Source organism: Peromyscus maniculatus, chromosome X (assembly GCF_049852395.1).
Source record: "Peromyscus maniculatus bairdii isolate BWxNUB_F1_BW_parent chromosome X, HU_Pman_BW_mat_3.1, whole genome shotgun sequence".
In the NCBI taxonomy this organism is placed as follows: domain Eukaryota; kingdom Metazoa; phylum Chordata; class Mammalia; order Rodentia; family Cricetidae; genus Peromyscus; species Peromyscus maniculatus.
Genome location: NC_134875.1, coordinates 63,105,653 through 63,119,718, shown reverse-complemented (window position 1 = coordinate 63,119,718; position 14,066 = coordinate 63,105,653). Strand labels below are relative to the sequence as shown.

General features: G+C 41.3%; 1 pseudogene across 1 annotated transcript; it reads left to right on the top strand.

The window, feature by feature from the left end:
• Positions 1-7,782: 7,782 nt before the first annotated feature.
• Positions 7,783-10,238, top strand: LOC102905191 (trifunctional enzyme subunit beta, mitochondrial-like; annotated as a pseudogene). The gene is made up of 4 exons (XR_013047932.1): positions 7,783-7,897; positions 8,017-8,224; positions 8,581-9,325; positions 9,650-10,238. The product of XR_013047932.1 is annotated as a trifunctional enzyme subunit beta, mitochondrial-like (transcript).
• Positions 10,239-14,066: the final 3,828 nt, after the last annotated feature.

Here is a 14,066-nt window from a genome sequence, read left to right as displayed (position 1 = left end):
GAAAATTGTCGAGAAGCTGCTCAAAAAAATATTGAACAGCTGTTCTCAAAAACTTGGACGCTAAAGAAACTCCTCTGCAACCCCCCTTACCATACAAATGCAGCACAGACAAAATTCCCTCCTGGCCTCCAGGCCCAGATTCAAAACGCGGGGGTCTGGGCCTGGAAACACCTGCCCCAAAAGGGTTCAGCTACCACCTCATTAGCAAAGATTCATCAAAGCACTGATAAATCTTTTAGTGACTTTGTTTCTCGCTTAAATGATGCATCTAAGAGACTTTTTGGGCCTAACGAACATGAAAGCATCTTTGTTAAACACTTAGCCTTTACAAATGCAAACCCTGTCTGCCAGGAAGTTCTCTGCCCTCATAAAAACAGAGTGGACCTATCTGAATATGTCAGACTCTGTTTAGGTGTTGGCTCCACCCATGCCATGGGATTAGCCATAGGTGCTGCCCTGAGGTCTTCACAACAGCCGGTGGCCTGCATATGTTATTTCTGTAAACAACCCGGACATTTCTCTAGGGAATGCCCCCAGAAAGGTCACAGCCTCGCGCCCTTAGCCCAGCCGGCTCAGGAGGCCACCTCTATGAGGCCCCTGCCTTCCACTCTCTGCCCCTACTGCTACAATTTCGTCATTGGGCTACAGAATGCAGGTCAAAAACCAATTATCTCGGTCAGCCCCTTCCTCTGCGGGTGCTGGGAAACTTCCAAAGGGGCCCGCCCCTGGCCCCAATGCCTCCAAGAGCGCACCCTGGGGCCTTGAAGTCTGCTCAGCCCCTGCCTCCCCAGCCTCAACAAATTCTCCTGCCCCAGTTCCATTCTCCTCCCTCCGGAGAGCAACTCCAGGCAGTGCCAGATTGACTTGTGTGCCTCCGCCAAAACAGTATTAAACTCCCTTGAAGGGGCTCAGGTCATCCCTACAGGGGTGACAGGGCCCTTACCTCCTGATGTTTGCGCGCTTGTCTGCGGCCCTCCAAGGGGTCCAGGTCTACCCTGGCATAATAGATAGTGATTTCACAGGGGAAATTAAGATTCTGGCCACTGCTGTAAATGGCATGGTCACAATTCCTCAAGGTACGAGCCTGGCACAGCTAGTTCCTCTACCCTTCTCTGTCTGTGAAAATCCCTCAATTACAAACACCCCTCGGGGGTCAGCTGGATTGGGCTCCTCGGCTGCCTCACTGGGTTCTTATATGGGGACGAGGTTCAGCCTGCATTCTTGACCAGATACACTCTGCTCCCAGATGGTTACCAGAACTCCTGGTTAGAGCTGTAAATATACCTGATCTGCCCAGGAGAGATAGCCCCTCTCCTGAGGAAACTTCTTCTATTTTAAATGCTGTCCCTCCAGCAAGCAATCCAGGCTATTGTCCTCACCCACAGCAACCCCCACCAGCCCTTTAGCTCTGTTATCACTCTGCTCAGAGTTCCTGTGGGGGGACAGCGGGAACTTTACAGCAAACTGTGTTTGAGACCTTTCACACAGTATACAAGTCCCATAGTCAATCACATTCTGGGCTGAGCAGGGACACTGCTTGTCACAAATCAAGTCTGATAGCAGGGGTCACGTTTCCAAGGGCAGTGCTGAACGTTCATCCAAGGTGTCAGAAAGGCTTGTTGGTCTTGCTGGCCTTGGTGTCACAGGTGGTCATAGCCATGTTGGGCCAGCTTGACACAGCCTGTGGCTGGCAGGTAGCACAGCAAACAGGGTAGCACCAGAGATGCCACTCAGGGCACTTAGGTCCCTTCCACCTAGACTAACCTATTATTCCTCAGATCAATTCCTAGAGCTCTAGGAAGAGAAGCCGCGCTGAGACGACTGCCTTGACGGGAGCCTGTTACTGCCATCACCTTAGCAATCCTTCTGGGGGTTGGAGCAATGGGAACAGGCACAGAAATTGCCTCTCTGGTCCTGTTCAACCAACATTACTCTGAGCTTCACCTGTCCATAGATGAGGATATTGCCCAATTTGAACAGGGAATTTCTGCCCTCGAGTCATCCCTTTCCTCCCTAGCTGAGATAGTTTTACAGAACAGGAGAGGCCTGGATCTCCTCTCTTTACAACAGGGTGGCCTTTGTACTGTGCTCAAAGAGGAATGTTGCTTCTTTACAGACCACACGGGGGTAGTCAGAGATAGTATGTTAAAGGTTAGAAAAGGACTAGAAAAAGGGAAAAAGAAAAGGAGGATAAGCGCTTGGGTGGTTCTAGAATTGGTTTTCAAACTCCCCTTGGCTAATGACACTTCTTTCCTCCCTCCTAGGACCTGTTGTAGGCCTGCTCCTGGTCCTTGCCTTTGGGCCATGGGCACTTTCCTGGCTCACTCGGTTCATCTGAAGCCAAATAACAGACCTGCCGGCCAGGCAGATCCAGGTTCATTACCACTGCTTTGATATGCAGGAATCCAGGGTTGAAATTTCCCCTGACTAGAGATGCCCCACACAGACCCCTTCACTCAGGGGAGGCTGCACCTGTGTGTGGGAAAAAGGTTCACTCAAGGCATGATTCGAGTGCAGCTGGGACTGCACAGGCTGGGGACCATGGTACCCCAAAATCCCGAGAGCCTGGATTATGTGTCCTGTTGCATATAATTATATGCCCTGTGCAGTGACAGCATTGTGCTTACCCATTTCCACTCCCTCAAAAAAGTGCACGGTCCATTGATTCCTGCACTATGGGGACACCTGTGGTGCTTGAGTCTGGAGAGACATTCCCTCTCGGACCTTTTTCCACAAGCTTTAGAGGGATAGGGCCTCCATGTAATCCTCCATGTAAAGCCTCTTTCAGAGCCCTCCTTTTAGACCATTCAAACCTGGTTTATGTTGGACCTTAGATTTATTACAAAGAAGGGGGAGATGTCAGGGAAAAGGACAGAATCTCTAGTTAGTGGAAAAATACAGACCCCCTGATAAGACAGGGAACTAGATCATCTTACAGTCAAGTTGCCTAGTAATAGGACATTGAATCAGAGCCCTTGACCCTGTCACCCTGTAAACATCCTATACAAACATCCTGTTAGCTTGCCCCACCTTATGCAGATGACAGCTTCTTGCTCCCCCCACCGTGCAGGAACTATATAAACCCTTCTGGAGAGAAATAAAGTTGCACCTTGATCAGAATCTAGATTTGGTGTGTTTTCCTTTGTATCTCCTGTCCCTACATTCTCTCCTTAGGGTGGTCGAGAACCTGTTGAAGCCCTGCAGGAGGGGCAATGGTCTTTCAGTGTCTGCATTACATCTGTCCAGGTCCTTCTGGCTTTCAAAGTTCTCCATTGAGAAATCGGGTGTTATTGTGATGGGTTTGCCTTTATAAATCACTTGGCCTTTTTCCTTAGCTTCTCTTAATATTCTTTCTTTATTCTGTACATTTAGTTGTTTATTATGTGTCAAGGGGACTTTTTTGGGGGGTCTAGTCTGTTTGGTGTTCTATAGGCTTCTTGTATCTTCATAGGCATTTCCTTCTTTATGTTGGGAAAGTTTTCTTCTATGATCTTGTTGAATATATTTTCTGTGCCTTTGAGTTGGCATTCTTCTCCTTCTTCTATTCCTATTATTCCGTAGGTTTAGTCTTTTCATGGTGTCCCAAATTTCTTGTACATTTTGGGTCATGACTTTGTTGGCTCTAGTGTTTTCTTTGACTGATGAATCTATTTCTACAGTATCTTCAATGCCAGAGATCCTCTCTTCCATCTCTTGCATCTGTTTGTTATACTTGCATCTGAAGTTCCCAATAGTTTACTCAGATTTTCTATTTCCAGCATTCCCTCTGTTTGTGTCTTCTTCATTTTTTTTCTATTTCCCTTTTCAGGTCTTGGACTGTTTCCTTCATCTGTTTCATTGCTTTTTATGATTTTCTTTCAGGACTTTATTGTTTTCTTCTACTTTATTTGTCCTTTCCTCTAGTTTTTTATAACGTTCTTCCCATTTTTTGTTTGTCTTTTCCTATATATAAGCCTCTACCTTCTTCATGATGTTATTCATAAGGCTGTTTTCTTCTGCTTCTTCCAATTTTTGATGTTCAGGTCTAGATGTTGGAGGAGGGCTAGGTTCTGGTGATGCTGTATTGCTCTTCATTTTGTTGTACGTACTTCTTCCTTGACGTCTGCCCATCTCCTTGTGGTTTTTTCTTGGTCTTATCAGTGTACTTGGTCCAGACAGAGCTGACAGATTCAGGAAGTCTCTCTCTCTTTTCCAGATGGGAGCTCTCTTGTCCAGATGGGATGTCTGGGGCAGGATGGGAGCTCTTGTCCAGATGGGAAGTCTGGGGCAGGATGGGTGCTCTTGTCCAGATGGGAAGTCCGGGGCAGGTTTGGGCACTGGAGGCCAGTCTCTAAGTCTCAAGAAGTGTCTGGGGTCTCGGGTAGATTGGCATGGGGGCAGGGTGTGGAGATTGCAGGGTCTGCCGGTGTTCTTGGAGAAGGGGAGCCTTTCTGGTAGGGCTAGAAGGGAACCTGCCTGGTGGCCAGAACCTGGGGCCAAGTTGGGCAGGTCTTCCCCAGAGTGGCTGGTGCCCAGGGATGGGGTCTAGGCTGAGCCCAGGCACTCACTATTTGTCCAGAAGGGAAGTCTGGGGCCGAGATATTGTTTATTAATCAGCATCCACACTTTCATATTTAGATAAAGTATATTCCTAAGAAGAAGAAGACCTCAACTACTATGGAATTAGAAATTAGAATTACAAGAAGAGATTAAGGAAGCCAAGTTAGAATGGGGAAATGTTCGAAAAGATTCCTATTTACACCAAGTATAGATCAGCAGCATTTCTTTTAGCTAATACATTATGTTATATAAGGTGGGTAATTTGTAAGAAAATGAACCTTCAAAGGAAATTGAATTTAGAAAATAAAATACTATTTATGAGAAAAATACACTGTATCTAAATTAGATCCTTTTACATTTAATTTACTAGATTCCACAGTCTACATTCCTACAAATACCATGGCAAATCTTCCTAACTCTGCGCTGAGAAACTACCCCTGGAATACCGAGTAGATTGTATAATTTATATTAATTAAGTCAATTTGAATTGCCCAGATATTTTTTAGTGCTACATAGCTTTCATGCATCCCTTCTGTAGTGAAAAATGTGAGTATATATTATGAATTATGACTTGCCACCTCTAGAAATATGTCCTAAGCAAAAGCCAAAGATCCTTCTATAGGAGTTCTTATGTGATAGATAATGCTGAGGTGGTACCAGTTGGTTACTTAAGCTGAGAAACATCCTTTACTTCCCATATAGTCATTGTAATGTTTCATGGTCACTGTTGACATTTAATGATAATGACTAATAATTGTTAATCATGCCTTCCCAATTACTCTTTTCCACAAGCTGCAATGTTCATTTTCACATGCAGAAATGCGTAAAACCAGGGACTTTTGTAAATAAAAAGCATCAACTTTGCCAATGATAGTTTCTGCCATAAAACTGTATAACTCATTGGTCTGTAGAAGAACTATGATATAAAATATATTAAAAGAGCTCTATAAATGCAAATACAACAAAAAATACAATTGATTTTTATGGATTGCAAGCCTTAAATGTAAGTAAAAGCTCCATAGAAGGCTAGACACAGCCTGAAAAAATGTCAAAATGGTTCCCTAAGGGAAATCAGAATGATGTTTCAGAATACCATTTTTAACAGCCCCCACTGTTCATTGTTACTCCCTGATTTGCTTGGGGGAAGGGTTGTCACAGAAGTGCTAAAAAGGCTCCTAAAAACTAAAACCATAAGATATTGCTTAAAGGGAAAAAATGCATGGTTGCTGTCTACAAGTCTCCTGCTGGAATTCACTTTTGTAATTCCAATTTATACAGTCACATGAACACATAGGAGTTTTATCCTATCCACTAAAGCCCTTAAACAAAGGATTCATTTGAAGAAATAAATAACAAACACTCCCCCAGTATTTATAGATTACTGGAAGGTCAACATCTATGGGGAAAACTAATCAGCTAATAGCTATCCAGACTCCCTAGGCAGATGATTTATTTCTGCCATTCAGGGAAAAAGAGAAAGGTTTGACTAATTTTCTCAGTCCTTAGCGGCAATAGGGGACAATAGTGAAATCTGATTGCAACATCCTTATATAAAGTGGTAGAGCTAGCTGAATATTTCTCTTCAGTTTTGTAATAAAAAATATTAATAATACAAATAATAGCAGCCATTATTTTCCAGAAGTATGAAGTATTTTATTCAGTTTAACTCTCACAGTGACTATTTTTTAAAGCTGGTCACTGTTTCTATCACATAAATGGGAGGCCCCAGGTTTAAGTTATTTGTGCACAGGAGCACAGCTAGTCAGTGATAGATTCAGGCTATGAATGCACCTGTTTCAACTTCCCTGAGGCCTGTTTGATTTTTTTACTGTATGGTACTGCTTCCCTTAGTGTGGCATCATGTGCAAAGTAAGTAAAAAGGGAACTTCTTCATTCTAAGAAAAAAGTACTCAGGTAAAGATAGTAAGATCAGAAGCATGTAGATGAAAGAGAAAGGGCTAGAACCTGAGATGCAGTAGCAGTGGTAACAACCATAAAAATAAATTGCACAACAGAAGACTATTTTGAAAGGTAGATAAAGAGAGATACATATTTTTTAAATCATGGAAGTACAGTGACACTTTGATTTCCTATACAAAAGCATTGACTTTTGAAAAAATGCATGCTATATCTGATGCAGTATTTTGACTGTGCAACTAGCCAAAATGTAGTATAGAAAATACTGCATTGTACAAGAGGAAAACAGGGATGCAATACCAAAATTTGGTTTCAGGAAATTAAAACAACAATTTTCCTTATGAAAGAGGTGATTCTATGGCTTACCATGTTGTGGGACTCAAACTAGAATTTTTGGCCAATCATTTATTGCTGAAGCTTATGTTTATAAATGCGAGAAAGGCAGTGTGTGTATACATGTATATTAAAAAATTCATTCTACATTTGAACATTGTAGGAGAAATTGGAAAAGAAATATCTTCAGTGAAATATAGAAGACAAAAAAATGTCAAGAAAGGTTAGTTTTAGAGCTTGAGACAGAGTGGATTAAAATCCCTGAACAGGGACTCAAAAGTCTCTTAAGATAACAACCAACAACAGTTAATGGCTTTAAAGAGCACATTTCCTCACAAACTGTGCCAAGATTAAAAAAGGGAAATGCTATAACAAAAAAAATGAGTCAAAAAATGGAAGTAGTGAATGAAGTAGATGGAAAAAATGTGTGTATGTGAGTGTGTGTACAGATACATGGCAAGTCATCACAGAAAGATATGTGTCTGTGTATACATCACCACATTTTCCTAAAAGACTCCTCAAGTCTCCAAAGCCTGTGCAATTAATTCCTACCACATTGAAAGTGCATATACTCTGGAAAATTAACTGAAAAATAAGATTTATTTAATCTTCATTGAACTGTCTCCAAAGTCAGTGTCCTAACTACATTTCATTGTTATTGCGGGAAGTGTTATCTTGTTTCTCTGCTTTAGAGGGTATTATGAAGAAAGCAAATTAGAGAGATTCAGGTGGAAAATGAGACTCAGAGAAAGTTTTACAATAAAAAACACTACTGTCCCAGAAAATTTCAATAGAAGGAGCTTTAGACCCTACGCCATAGTAAAATAAATTGAAATCATACTTATCTATGCAATTTTATATACATATATAAACAACTGATTGGTTTTTTTAGAGTTTTCAAGGAAATATAGATCATTGTTCAAGCATTACAGTTTGTGTCTAATAAAGACAGTCTTTAAAGAGTACTTTAAAATGTTGATTCTGGAATTGACCTTGTTGGGAACGGCAGCTTTCACGGTCTCTGAGATTTCAGAATGACTACCATCTTGACTTCCACTTTTAAAAACCTTTCTACTACATCAAAATGGGCCCTCAGAGCACTCAGGAGGCACAGCCAGGTGGATCTCTGTGAGTTCGAGGCCAGCCTGGACTACCAAGTGAGTTCCAGGAAAAAGCGCAAAGCTACACAGAGAAACCCTATTTCGGAAAAAAAAAATGGGCCTTCAGATTTTTTGTAAGACCTCTGAGCTGTTCCCAGCTACAATCTGCCCCAGCTGTCCAGACCAAGTCAAAAGAAGACCTTAGAAAAACCCAATATGAAGAATATCGTGGTGGTGGAAGGCGTCCGCATTCCGTTTCTGCTGTCAGGCATTTCCTATAAAGACCTAATGCCACATGACTTGGCTAGAGCTGTACTTTCGGGTTTGTTGCATTGGTCCAATGTTGTTGCTGGAGGGCTTCTCTCCAGGTTCCCCAAGCCCCACAGTCCCACAATCCACGTATAAAATAATCACTCAGACGCTTATAATACTTATAAACTGTATGGCCGTGGCAGGCTTCTTGCTAACTGTTCTTTTATCTTAAATTAACCCATTTTTATAAATCTATACCTTGCCACATGGCTGGTGGCTTACCAGAGTCTTTACATGTTGCTTGTCCTGGCGGTGGCTGCAGTGTCTCCCCCTCAGCCTTCCACTTCCCAGAATTCTCCTCTCTCCTTGTCCTACCTACTTCCTGCCTGGCCACCTACTTCCTGCCTGGTCACTGGCCATCAGTGTTTTATTTATATAGAACAATATCCACAGCAAATGTTCCAAGGGATGTTGTTGATTATATCATCTTTGGTACAGTTATTCAAGACGTAAAAACAAGCAATGTGGCTAGAGAGGCTGCCCTTGGAGCTGGCTTCTCTGACAAGACTCCCGCTCACACTGTCACCATGGCTTGTATCTCTTCAAAACAAGCTATGACTACAGCTGTTGGTCTGATAGCTTCTGGCCAGTGTGACGTCGTTGTGGCTGGTTGTGTTGAGTTAATGTCTAATGTCCCTATTCGTCATTCAAGAAAAATGAGGAAAATGATGCTTGACCTCAACAAAGCCAAGACTCTGGGCCAGCGCCTGTCCTTGCTCTCTAAATTCAGATTGAATTTCCCATCTCCTGAGCTCCCAGCAGTGGCTGAGTTCTCCACTAATGAGACCATGGGCCACTCTGCAGACTGACTGGGTGCTGCCTTTGCTGTTTCTAGAATGGAACAGCATGAATATGCACTGCATTCTCATAGTCTGGCCAAGAAGACACAGGATGAAGGACATCTTCCTGATATTTTACCCTTCAAAGTACCAGGAAAGGACACAGTTACCAAAGATAATGGGATCTGTCCTTCCTCACTGGAGCAAATGGCCAAACTAAAACCTGCTTTCATCAAACCCTATGGGACAGTGACAGCTGCAAATTCTTCCTTCCTGACTAATGGGACTTCTGCAATGCTGATCATGTCAGAGGAAAAAGCTCTGGCCATGGGTTATAAGCCAAAGGTATTGGAGAAATTATTTTGGCCACTCCACGTAGTTAAAAGGATATTTATTTAATGGCATAACACACAAATTAAGTAATAGGTAGGTTGCAGGGTCTGGGGAAGGTGTATTGCAGTCCAGTGGTGTTCTCTGGAGCTCTGCACAATCCACCTCCACCGTTCAGCGTCCTGGCACAGAGAGCAGGCACAGAGAGTGCTGGCCCATCCAGCTCTCAGGTCTCCCAGCACCTCCCCTGGCCCTGCCTCATAGGCGTGACAGTTGCCAGAGTCTCAATGGGGGTTGGAACTTCCAGATCCAAGCTGGAATGGCTACCCACTACAAAAGGCATATTTGAGGGATTTTACTTATGTGCCCCAGGATCCAAAAGATCAGCTTTTACTTGGACCAACATATGCTACTCCAAAAGTTCTAGAAAAGGCAGGATTAACCCTGAACTATATTGATGCTTTTGAATTTCATGAAGCCTTCTCAGGTCAGATTTTGGCTAACTTTAAAGCCATGGATTCTGACTGGTTTGCACAAAACTACATGGGCAGGAAAATTAAGGTTGGATCACCTCTGTTGGAGAAGTTTAATATCTGGGGTGGATCACTGTCTCTGGGACACCCTTTTGGAGCCACAGGCTGTCAGTTGGTCATGGCAGCCACCAACAGACTGAGGAAGGACAGAGGCTAGTATGCTTTAGTGGCTGCCTGTGCAGCTGGAGGACAGGGTCATGCTATGATAGGGGAAGCTTATCCAAAGTGATTGCTCTAAAGGAGGTGACTGATTTCTGTGCAGCACTTGCACTGGGCAATGCCATTTCAATGCACTACCAAGTGACACCTGTAGTTCCTAGCCCTTCTTAGGAAAACAACATTCATGGCCTTCTCTTAAATACTTTGCGATCAAGCCTTGCCAGTGTTCCAAGATTTCTAGTAATCACAGCTGCCACTTTCCAAGTTTCAGACTATCACAGATGCGTACACAGTTCTTGTTCTCTCTTGTCACTTAGAAAGAGATCAACTGAGGTTTGGAATCATCTTGCAACATTTGCAGATTCCCCTTGTTCCTGTCTGTGTCATAGAGATAATTAATTTTTTTCTAAAATACAAATGTTCCTAAATTAACTTACTATGGAAAAAATAACCTAAACATCTCTGAAAACTGAAATGCTTAGATATGTAAATGCCATGTTGATTGACCTTAATAAAGTAGGAATGTATGAGAGAAAAAAAAGAGTACTTTAAAATGTTGAGCTAGGAAGATTGTTTAGTAGATAAACCTACTCATAAACATGAAGAACTGAATTTAACCCTAACTCCCACATAAAAACCCAGGTATGGTGACATATGCTTCAGTGCTGAGGAAGAGGACACTAGAGCATCCCTGGGGTTCACTGGTCAGCCAGTGCAGCTGAATCAGTAAGCTCCAGATCAATGAAAGACTGTCTAGAAAAAAGTGGATGGTGTTTCTAAGGATGACATCAAAGTTGTTAACTGATTTACATTTGCATTTCCACACACAGATACGCACACATACATGCATATGTGTACACAAACACATACATTCAAAGAAAACAATGTTGATACTCCATCAAGACTATCCTAATAAGTTACCGTAATTGAGGCAAGTAAGAAAGATGGAAAATTAAAGGAAAAATGAGAATGAAAAGGAGCTCCTACCCCTAGGGTCTAGTTCAAGCCTCCAGATACCTGACAAGCAAGAATTCTAGGACAATTAACAACAACTATGAAGGTAGTTGACAAAGAGATACCATTTTTTACATATAGATATGCAAAAATAGCTATAGGTGTCTCTCAGGAACCACCCTAAAATCTCATTTAGCTTCCTAAGCAAGCCTTTGAAGATAATAGCTTCAAACTCCATCAAATTGTATGTACAACTGTTGTTAAAGACAATGAAATGCCACTCACTCTTGAAAAGTCCACAACCATGCTTTCATGGTTGTCTTTATTTTATCCCAAGCACATCTGTCCTTCTCGTCACCTGGATGCTTAAAATATCTATTTAAATGTTTTAATGAACCACAAACCTATTTTGTGCTTGCTCATCCTGAAATTATTTTCCTCATTGAACCCTAGGATGTTGTTTTACCTGAGTGAACATCCCTAGGTGACTAAGAAACTGCTGAGACTCGTGTGACAATGTAGAGGTATGTTTCTCTCCATACTGATGGAAATGATTTACACTGAACTTCTGATATTTCACTTGATGTTAATTTCAGTGATCTGTTGAAGGCATTTATATGGTGTCTGTGGTTAGAAAGTTGTTGTGAAATAATAGTTAAAGATGTGCTACATTCTTTTATGTTATGGGGTATTTGTTTAACGATGCAAAGATGTATGGCATTCTTTTTTTTTTTTAATTTTTTAAATTTTTCGAGACAGGGTTTCTCTGTGTAGCTTTGCGCCTTTCCTGGGACTCACTTGGTAGCCCAGGCTGGCCTCGAACTCACAGAGATCCGCCTGGCTCTGCCTCCCGAGTGCTGGGATTAAAGGCGTGCGCCACCACCGCCCGGCGTATGGCATTCTTTTATGTTGCACTTGTTTAACTCTGTGAAGCTGTGTTACTTTGCCTGCCTAAAACATCTGATGGTCTAATAAAGATCTGAACAGCCAATAGATAGGCAGGAGAGGGATAGGCAGGGCTGGCAGGCAGAGAGAATAAATAGAATGGGGAAAAGAACAGAAAGGGAAGAAGGGAATAGGAGAAAAGGAGGACACCAGGGGCCAGCTACCCAGTTACACAGCCAGCCCTAGAGTAAGAAGAAAAGAAAGGTATATAGAATAGAGAAAGGTAAAAGCCCAGAGGCAAAAGGTTCATAGGATAATTTGTTAAGAAAAGTCAGCTAGAAATAAGCCAAGCTAAGGCCAGGCATTCATAAGAAAGAGTAAGTCTCTGAATATTTATTTGAGAGCTAGGTGCTGGAACCCCAAAGAGTAAAGAAAAGAAAATCACAGAAATCTCTTTGGCCATTTATTCTCTAGCAAATGAATTCGGTCAATACAGTTTTGAATTCATGGGATGTGTGTGTGGGTTTGGGGATTCAATGAAAAGGAAATAGAAACATAGTTCTTTATATTGGAAATATCAGAATTCGGCTGGAACTAAACCAAACATAGCATACATTTCAATTCCAACCACATTTCAGTTTATTACTGGACTAGAAAATGTTGAAACAGGGCCATAAAGGTAGCTCAGTGGACAATGGTGCTTACCATCAAGCCTAATGACCCTAGTATGATATAGCCCCCTATGGTAGAAACATAGGATGGTCTCTGACAAGTTGTCCTCTGAAATTCAAATATAGACTGTGACATACATACATACATACATACATACATACATACACACACACACACACAATAAACAAATGTTACAGAAAACATTGAAAAATAACTAATAATCATTATCATATTAATCATACATGAATAAATAACAATGCAAAAATATGGGAGAAAATGGAATAATTCTTGATAAATGTATAAAATTAGTGCAGTCTAAATGAATTAATGGACCCAAAGTCCAGAGGGGCCAAGTATAGTATACTTTATTAGTACTGGCTAGTTTTATGTCAACCTGATACAAGCTAGAGTCATCAGAGAGGAGGGAGGCTTAATTTAGAAAATGTCTCCATAAGATTTGGCTGTAGCTAAGCTTGCAGGCCATTTTCTTAATTATTGATTCATGGAGGAGAGCCCAGCCCATTGTGAGCTGATACTAAGATTCTACCAGCTTCTAATAGTATCATCAGCTAAGGAACAAGTCTTCAGTGCATGAGCTCTGGGAGATATTTAAGATCTAGACAATAATATGAATATAACTGTTTTTCCATAGGGCATTCATTTATATGGGAGCTCTTTGCTATACTCCATTGGTTAGAGAGTCACGGGTTCTGCCAGCACTCAATAGAGGGAAATTGTACAAGACTTTGACTTTGGGGGACTGCTTACAATTCCACACACAATAAAAAGTAAATAAAGAAGCATAAGTATCAACTGTGCCATACAAGAAAATATGGTAAATGGAAAATAAAATCAAGAGGAACTCTTTAAAGATGTGTTTCACCACGAAGAGACGAAGGTGTAAAGAACAACTCCTCAAAATGAATTTCAAATAGTTATTAAAAAGCCAACTGAGGTATAACTGAATGCAATCTCTACTATGGTAGATGTTGTCCTTGGTGAATTTTTTGTCATATATAAGGAAGAGATAATTAATGTACCTTAATTGTATAAAATAAAGGGTTTCATTAGGGAATTATCATGTATATGAATGATATATAGATCCATATCAAAGTGCCATGGCTAAATCATATGATTGTTCTTTGTAAATTTTATAATGTTGTAAGATGACTAATTGGTTAAGTATGAAAAAGTTTCACTTTTGATGATTGGTGCTAGTGATAATTTTATTTCATATTTACTTGTTTAGTGTCTTTTTTGTGATTCTATTGCTATTATAAAACATTGTGATCAAAAGCAATTTGGCTTACATATTTGGGTCACAGACCACTGAAGGAGGCCTAGGCAGCAAATTGAGGCAGGAACTGAAGCAGAAGCTACATAGGAAAGTTGCTTACTGGATTGCTCGTCATAGCTTGCTCAGTCCCATTTTTTATAGTAGACAGGACATGGATTGCAGCAGCCACAGTGAGATGGGCCCTATCACATTAATAATAATAATAATAATAATAATAATAATAATTCTCCACAACCTTACCCACAGGCCAATCTGT